We start from the raw sequence: 8,777 nt of genomic DNA, 5'->3' as shown, positions 1-8,777 counted from the left end.
ACTTTCACCAGTAAGGACAGTATCATCAGCAAGCATGAGAAGCAATTTTCCATTTATGGCTGCTAGTGTGTTCGACATAATTGCACTTTTTTTTCATATCTACTTTACTCTTCCCTGTTATTCCTTATCGTCAAAGGTTAGTTTCTATTGTGGAGGAGTTATGGAGTTCCATTTGACAACGTCTGTGTGTGTGTGTGAGAGAGAGAGAGAGAGAGAGTAATTGGTGGTTGGATGGTTAACGACTGTATTGGGTGTTGGTGAGTTCTGGCTGGGTTGTCTGCTGGTAGAGATCAGAGTTCTGTGTTTTTAGTGAGTTTTCTGGCAGTCTTTGGTGAGAGCTGGTGATGATAAATAGTTTAGACAGCAGTTTATTGGAGGAATTGAAAGTCAGCTAAGTTGTGTTTTGTTTGTGTTTAGTTGTTGTTTTGTTAGCCTAATTGATGTTGTTGCTTAAGAGTTTTTGTGCTGTGAGGTCTTTGTTGAGTTGTATGTGAGTTCCTGTTATTATATGTGAGTTGTTGTGGTTGAGGGTTGTTGTTGGTGTTGTTAGTGGGTGTATATGTTGCCTTTCTTTTGTGTTGTTGGTGATTGGTTGTGCAGTGGTCTTGGGTTGTGATTGTGTTCCTTTTTTGTTGTTGAGTTGTGGTTGTGTTCCTTGGTTGTTGTTGTGGTCCTTGATTGCTGTGTTGAGTTGTGGTTGTGTTCCTTGGTTGTTGTTGTGGCTCTTGGTTTTGACTTGCAGTTGGTATCTCTGCGACCTCGACAGCAGACAGCACAGTGTTGGTAAGTACGTGTGTTTTGTGTGGTTTTTTTTGTAGGTATGGGTCAATTGTCCTGCGTGTATTTTGTTGTGAAAAGAAAGTGTGACTGAGGGTGAGTTGGGCAGCGGGAGCGATTAGGTTTATGTGGTGGGGATTTGCCCGCTTGGTTTTTGAATCTTGGGATCCCGCCACACTATATTAAAATCCTACCTTGCAACTTTTCCAGGCCATCAAGTTATGTTTCTCCCCACCACTCTTTACGTAATACCTAACCTCTTTAATATTTGTCATCCAGTAATACCTTCTCCATAGGGGGTTAGCGCCGTCAGTGCTACTCGTGCGGTGCACTGTAGGGATTGCTTAAGGTTCTTTGCAGCATGTCTTCGGCCCCTAGCTGTAACCCCTTTAGTTTCTGTTACTGAACCTCCTTTCATATTCTCTTTCTTCCATCTTGCTTTCCTCCCTCTCCTAACAATTGATTCATAGTGCAACAGCTTTGAGGTTTACCTCCTGTTTGCTCCTTTCAAACCTTTTACAGTCAATTTCCGTTTCAGCGCTGAATGACCTTAAATACCTAAGTCCTACAGTGCTTGGCCTTTGGCCTGAATTCTATATTCAATACTCAGTATTCAGCCATTCAGTTTCTTCCATCCCCTTCAGCAGTTACTTCTTGAAGAATTATTCAAGAGTAAGCGCTACACCTGGAGTGTTTTGAGAGCCTTCAAGATAATAACAAAGTTATACCAATTTCTTAAGAAGACTGGAAAGAAGAAGGTTTGTTTTGTGAAAATAAAGCAAAGGGTATAGAGGTAGTTCTTTTTATTCTATTTTGCCTATTACACCAACAGCTATATGTGACTAAAACCAACAATTCTTATATATTTAATCACGACATTTGAATATTTTGAATTACATAAAAGATTTCATACACATAACGTGAAACATATTGAATTTTTGGCGTTTGAATCGTTTGAATGGTGCCAGCGCGCGCGGGAACACACACACACACACACTTTCTTCATCAATTTAATATTTTTTTATTAAAAAAAATACCACTAAAATAGACTTAAATACTTCGGAGAAAACTGAAATCTAATTACAAAAGCAACCCTCTTACGGGGTGGGTCCCTGGTTCCCAAGAACTCACTCCACAAACAAACACGGTTCCGCGCACATTATTACTACACTGTTGGTTTGCGCTCGGAGCTCACCGACCTCGACTTCTTCTTCTTCTTCTACTTCTTACTTGATTCCGCAATCGATTTTAAAAGATCCTACTAGATCATGACGTCGTTAGTCGTCCTGGTCCTGGATTTCTCTGCCTGCCGGGTTCCCTATCCTGACGGGGCAGAGGGATCTCTGGAACACGCACCTGTTACCTCTGGGGGCGAAGCAAGGCCCGCAGACCACCGGAATAACTCCCGCAATAGAGGCTCCTCCCTCCGTCGTGACAGAGATCTGTGGGGGCAGACTTTGAGGAGGCCAAGGGTACTTCGGAGGAGGCCTTTGGTAGCCGATGCCCCTCGACGGGAATTCGAGGTACTGGGATTGTGTGGGCTGGACTGTCATGCCCAAGAGGCAAACCGTCAGGAGGAGGACTGCAGGTGAGGAAAAGCCGTTAGGAAAATGAGCCATAACTCTATTTCTCTCCCTCCGTCTGCCTCCAGCAACTGTCAGTGCAGAACTGACTCGAGGAGCGGAATACTGATTGAAGTGTTCTAATTTTTTTCATATATCATTTCCAGATGGGAAGAGTTCAGAGAAAACGGGTTTTCAAGCAGCTTTCATTTGAGGGAGAAGAAGTTTTTTGGGGGAATACCTGACGGGGGACTGCTTGGTCATGGGGGTTGGGGTTTGGGAGGGGGTTAGCCTCCCTCCACCCGTCCTCACATAGATACCGAGGATCTGCTTGTCACCATTCACCACCAGATATAAGTGGCTGACTCAAAGACGACCTTCATGTCAGGACTTTAATACAAAAAGTAAAGAAAACAAAGAGAGAGAGAGAGAGGGGGGGTGGGGGAAGTTCCACGGTTCGACACTGGCTGCAAACTTGTCCTTTATCAGATATCTCGAGTTATTTAAGCTTCGCAATATACGTGATTTTTCACGTACTTTGCGCAAGAACGTGATCGAGGTACGATCAACTGAACACAGAGAGAGAGAGAGAGAGATTCTGGAAACACCAACGGTGTCTATGATATATAATATATAAACATAAGTGCAAAATTTAACGGAAATTATAGATGTAGAAATAAGTCTGATGTAATTTTAGTACTATTTTTATTTTAAACATCTTTCTTCTTCACCTTCAATTAGTGATTTTAATTTATCTGCTTATTTCTTAATATTCTCGGGCGTCCTGTTCTTGAATCACCCGCTAGAGAAAAAAAAAAAAAAAAAAAAAAAAAAAAAAAGCTGGTTCAGATTGCCGGTGACTGGTAGGCCCACTTTTTTGGAGGGATGGGGTGAGGGTTAGGGAAGGGGTGGCGGATGTATGATAAGGCAAAGTATGAGCCCTACCCTTGAACAAAGGCAAACCAACTGTCCCGTTGCAGTTTCTTGTTGCAACTTACAATCGCAACTTTAGACCAATGCTGCTAGTTGTGTTTATTCTCTTTCTGTTGCGGTCGACCTCTCTTTCTGAAAGGAACCGTTTGGCCTAACCCCTAACACCCGGGCACTTCTCCAATCACCCCCTCCCCCCCTCAAAAAAAAAAATTAAATAAAGGCATGTGACTGGGTATAACAGGTACTTGTGTATACCAGTCATAGGACTAGCTGACTCCTCCCGTCTGACCGCTGAAGTACATGACGCTTTTTTCTGGCGTGTGTATGATTTTTATCTATTTTTTGAGAGGTTTATCTTTCTGTCACAATTAAACGAATAACAAGTTAACTAGATTACAGGTGTTAGTAGTTGCAGAAGTTGTAGAAAAAAAACATTTAGAAGTTGTAAAATCTTTTTGTGTAGTTTGTTTTCATTACGAAGGCTAGACAGACGTATGCACGTGCTAGGGAGGTGTTCATGTGGAAATTTTCAAAATTTCCCCCATGGAAAAACAGCATACAAGACTAGTAATTTACCAAAAGTTTATGTGGTATGTTCCCTAACCTGACGTGCATGAATTTTAAAAAAATCATAAATATCCTATCCTAAAATTCCTTTTCGGGCTCTTCCATAGACCTTTCTTACTCCCCCAACAAGAAGAAGAAGAACAAAGAAGTTTGTAGGCTAAGCGAAAAATAAGGAAACTGAGCGATAATGCTCTAGACGCATGCGCTGAGAAAAGAGACGGTAGAAAAACAATAGAAACAGTTTGAATCTACCGAAATAGACAATTGTAACTCCCTTAATGAAGGAATAAATAAATAAAACAAATGAAAACATTAGGTAGTATTCTTTGTAAGGGAGAATTATAATTCAGTCAGAACAATTATAATTATAATTCAATCAGAATTTCTCGGAGTTAACAGTTGCCAATTCATAATTATGATAATAAAAAAAATTGACTGATGCTAAATTACAGCTAACAGAACGAAACGAATGCAGGACGAATGTAAGCTTCATTTTGTATTGGCTATTTAGTCTTTAGGTCGGCTCTCCTCTTCGGCACTAGATCTATAGCGCTATACTTCACGTGACTTTCTTTGGCTCCTCCGAAGGAGGCACGAATCTCCGAGCTCCAATTAATCTATAGTAACGCCCTTCACCACAAACACTTCACCTAACCCCTCATGGATGGTAATTCTGATTCCCTTGTGAACTGAAGCCAGGACAACTCGGTGGGTGGAAGACGCACCCTCCGAATGCGGTCCTGACGTGACACGGGCGGCAACCCGAGGTATCAATTATAACTGGCCTCCTGTCCGGTATTGGGCGGTCAGAAGGGCCTTGTGCAGGAGTTCCAGGCCACGGGTAGTGAGTTGGAGAGTGGTGGAAGGGCGTCGAAGGCTCCGGGCGGAGAAGGAGGAAGACACAGAGGACGCCGAGCCAAAATGCAATCGCCGGAGGCGCCCTGGGAAAGAAGTTCATTGCTGTCGGGTTATCGTTGCAACGGTTTGAGAAGAACTGACGGTACCGAGACGAACCTCTCTCTTTATCTGCGTTTATGGAGAGAGAGAGAGAGAGAGAGTGGGGAAAAACAAAAGCCCAGTCTTATTACTCTGGGAAACCCCCACACACAATCTTGATTCCGTAGGTCTTTTTTTATTTTTTATTTTATTTTATGATCTATAATACAAAGGTTGTAATGGGATCAAGTATATCGTCTCATTACGTATTTGATACATGTAAAAATAATTTTTTTTTATCTTACGTACAGCAGAGAGGTTATTGCTTTTGAATACGTTATATATAGTCTGAAAGGTCAGCTATAGGTATTTTACATGCTAAGCGTAAGAGGTCAGGTAGATCACATGATATGCGTAAAAGGAGGGTTCCCCAGTGGTTGGTTATTTGGCTGAAAAAAGCTTATTATTATTGTTATTATTAGTAGTAGTAATAATAAACACAAAAACTTCGAAAACAGTTATGCATCTTTTAAGGCGAAGGTTTTCGTTTTCTTTACAATCAGTCGCATGAATGTTGTAGGGAGGTGTTCATATGCAAATTATCATAATTTTCTCATAAGAAAACAACATAGAAAAGTTATATTGTAACCCCCCCCCCCCCGCCCAAAAAAAAAAAAAACTTATGTATGAGTTCCCTGACCTGACGTGAATGAATTAAAAATAAAATAAAAATAAGAAAACCGAACAAAAGCAGTTTGAATCCTGATCTTGACGAGAAGCAACGGGCCATTTTCGTTCTTTTCCCAAGGCTCACCAACACCGGGCCCGAACAAGAGCAACTACGGACAGCTAAAACACCCGACTGACCATTATAGCCGAACATTATTGGCTAATGAATCACAGACTTATCGTTTGAGATCTGAGCGGTGTTAATGGAAGGCCCATTTGTGATTCAAACCTGTGAAAATTTCGTTCGTGCACTTAGGCCTATATTCTAGCTGTTACCGTCGTGTGTGTGCAGTGATAATGTTTCTACTCTAGTACCATTGCCGTATTTTGCTTTCGTTTAAAATGTCTGGACATTTATCGAATTATCACTAGCACCTTTAAATCCGTTGCTGACAACCGTAATGAAACATCAATTAACTGTAATGCGAGTGGATGTTCGTTCCTTAGACTAGAATACTTTGTAGAATTGTAAACGACTTGTTTAGGGTCTCTAGAATTAAAAATTGGATATGCACATTAGATTACACAAACTTGGAGCCACATACTCATACAAACACCCACCTACACAAACACACACACACACACACACACATCAGCACAATCTCAGTGGCTCACTTATGTCGGATAGCCTGAATGTTTACTGAGTAAGACAGCTCATTCCTTCCAAAATTTCTTCCTAAAATCTCTCTCTCTCTCTCTCTCTCTCTCTCTCTCTCTCTCTCTCTCTCTCTCTCTCTCCAGTCAGAACAATAACAATTATAATTATAATTCAATCAGTATTTCGCAGAGATAGACGGATGCCTATTCATAATTCTCGTTTTTTTTCCTTTTTTCTTCTTTTTTACTTTTTCGATTCGTTTTTGCTAACATATTTTTTCCTATATAGTTTCCTGGACAGCCATTAGTTTTCTTAACTGACTCGCTCTAAGTTACAGTTAAGGAAGCGAATGCCATCTTCATTTTCTATGTATTTTTCCAAATATCCTTAATTGATAGTACTACAGTCTTTAGATCGGCTCTCCTCTTCGGCACTGTAGGTCTAAGCGCTGCTTCATGTCACTTTCTTTGGCTCCTCCGAAGGACGCACGAATCTCCGACCTAGATCTAGTTAATTTACACTGACGTCCTCCTGCCAGGACAAATCGCTTGGAAGAAGATGCACCTTCCTTGTCTGTTCCTGACGTGACAGGGGAGGCAACTCTCAGGTGACGTTATACCAAAACCACTGATGGTCCCGCCATTACTGGGCCTCTCGTTCAGAGGCTGAGGGTGAGGAGGACGTTGCTGTGCAGGCTTTCCAGGCCACGGGTAATGAGGAGGACGTTGCTGTGCAGGCTTTCCAGGCCACGGGTATTGAGTTGGAAAGAAGTGGTAGGGCATCGAAGGCTCCGGGCGTAGAAGGAGGAAGACGAATAGGACGCCGAGCCAGAATGCAACCGCCAGAGGCGGCCTGGGGAAGAAGTACATTCTGCTCGAGTTCTCGTTGCAACGGGCGGAGGAGATCTAACGGCGTCCAGACGAATCTTTCTATTTATCTGCGGTTTTGGAGAGAGAGAGAGAGAAAGGAAAAAAAGAAGTCTTGGGAAACCCTCAAGGTCACACACCCGAGGCAATCATGTTCGCGAAGGTGCTGTTTTTATTTTCTTCTTATTGCATAAATAAAAATACAAAAGTTGTCGTGAAATACATTATATAATCTTATTACGGATTGGACTTTTTTTTTATCTTTAGTCTCAAAAGGTTAGTTTTAAATACGTCAGTCTAAAAGGCCAGGTAGGTCAGATATCAATGCGTAAAAGACCAGGTAGATCAGATGTCAATGCATAAAAGACCAGGTAGATCAGATATCAATACATAAAAGACCAGGTAGATCAGATATCAATGCGTAAAAGACCAGGTAGATCAGATGTCAATGCATAAAAGACCAGGTAGATCAGATATCAATGCATAAAAGACCAGGTAGATCAGATGTCAATGCATAAAAGACCAGGTAGATCAGACGTCAATGCATAAAAGACCAGGTAGATCAGATATCAATGCGTAAAAGACCAGTTAGATCGGATATCAATGCATAAAAGACCAGGTAGATCAAATATCAATGCATAAAAGACCAGGTAGATCACATATCAATGCATAAAAGACCAGATAGATCAGATATCAATGCGTAAAAGACCAGGTAGATCAGAAATCAATGCTTAAAAGGCCAGGTAGATCACATATCAATGCATAAAAGGCCAGGTAGATCACATATCAATGCGTAAAAGACCAGGTAGATCAGAGATCAATGCGTGAAAGACCAGGTAGATCACGTATCAATGCGTAAAAGACCAGGTAGATCGGATATCAGTGCATGAAAGACCAGGTAAATCACATATCAATACGTAAAAGATCAGATACATCACATATAAATACATAAAACGCCAGGTAGATCAGATATCAATATGTAAAAGCCCAGGTAAATCACATATCAATACATAAAATATCAACAAGTAAAAGGCCATGTAGATCAGCTGTCAATGGGTAAAAGGCCAGGTAGATCACCTATCAATGGGTAAAAGGCCAGGTAGATCACACTAGTCTACAAAAGAGTACTAACTAAGCCTCTTTTTAAATTATTCTTTGTTTGCTCATTAAATTAAAAGAAAAATTCGAAGGTCAGAGCAAAAACATCATCAAAATTTGAGAGAGAGAGATTAAAAGGATAAATGAAAAAAGAATATATTTCCAAAAAAAGCAATTTAATCTGGCGTGGTTAAATTCACAGATTCGTTTTCTTTGAGAAAACAATAATTTTGAATGATCAAAAAGTTGTTTGTTTACAAATTCTGTGATTTTTAACAATAGATTAAGCTCAGAGGTCAAAGGTCATGACAATACACTCTTAACATGGCGATTAAACAAACATAAGCACAAACGGGTATTATAGAAATAGCCTTGAGCTGCCGATATAGGTCTAGCCATTTCCTTTTAACCGGAGAAGAAGAACAACAACCGTTGAATTCTCACAAGAACGTTGTTTTTCCTGTTGTTATGTAAACACTTCTCCCTCGTCACTCCTCAGCAGGAAGCCCTTCTTCGCCTGGCCCGCCCTTCAAGGCTAACCTCGGAAGAAGTACCAAGGGCAATTCCGAGGGTAAAAGACGCACCTTCCATATCTATTCATGATGTAACACCCCCGACAGTAATTGAGAGGAAAGTTTGTGCGAAGACGAAGGGCTGGTGGATGGTACCGGTGGCCACGATAGTACGCGGACACATCAGGTGGTGGAGGAG

Source organism: Macrobrachium nipponense, chromosome 37, assembly GCF_015104395.2.
Source record: "Macrobrachium nipponense isolate FS-2020 chromosome 37, ASM1510439v2, whole genome shotgun sequence".
Classification (NCBI taxonomy): Eukaryota; Metazoa; Arthropoda; class Malacostraca; order Decapoda; family Palaemonidae; genus Macrobrachium; species Macrobrachium nipponense.
This window is presented reverse-complemented; position numbering follows the sequence as displayed.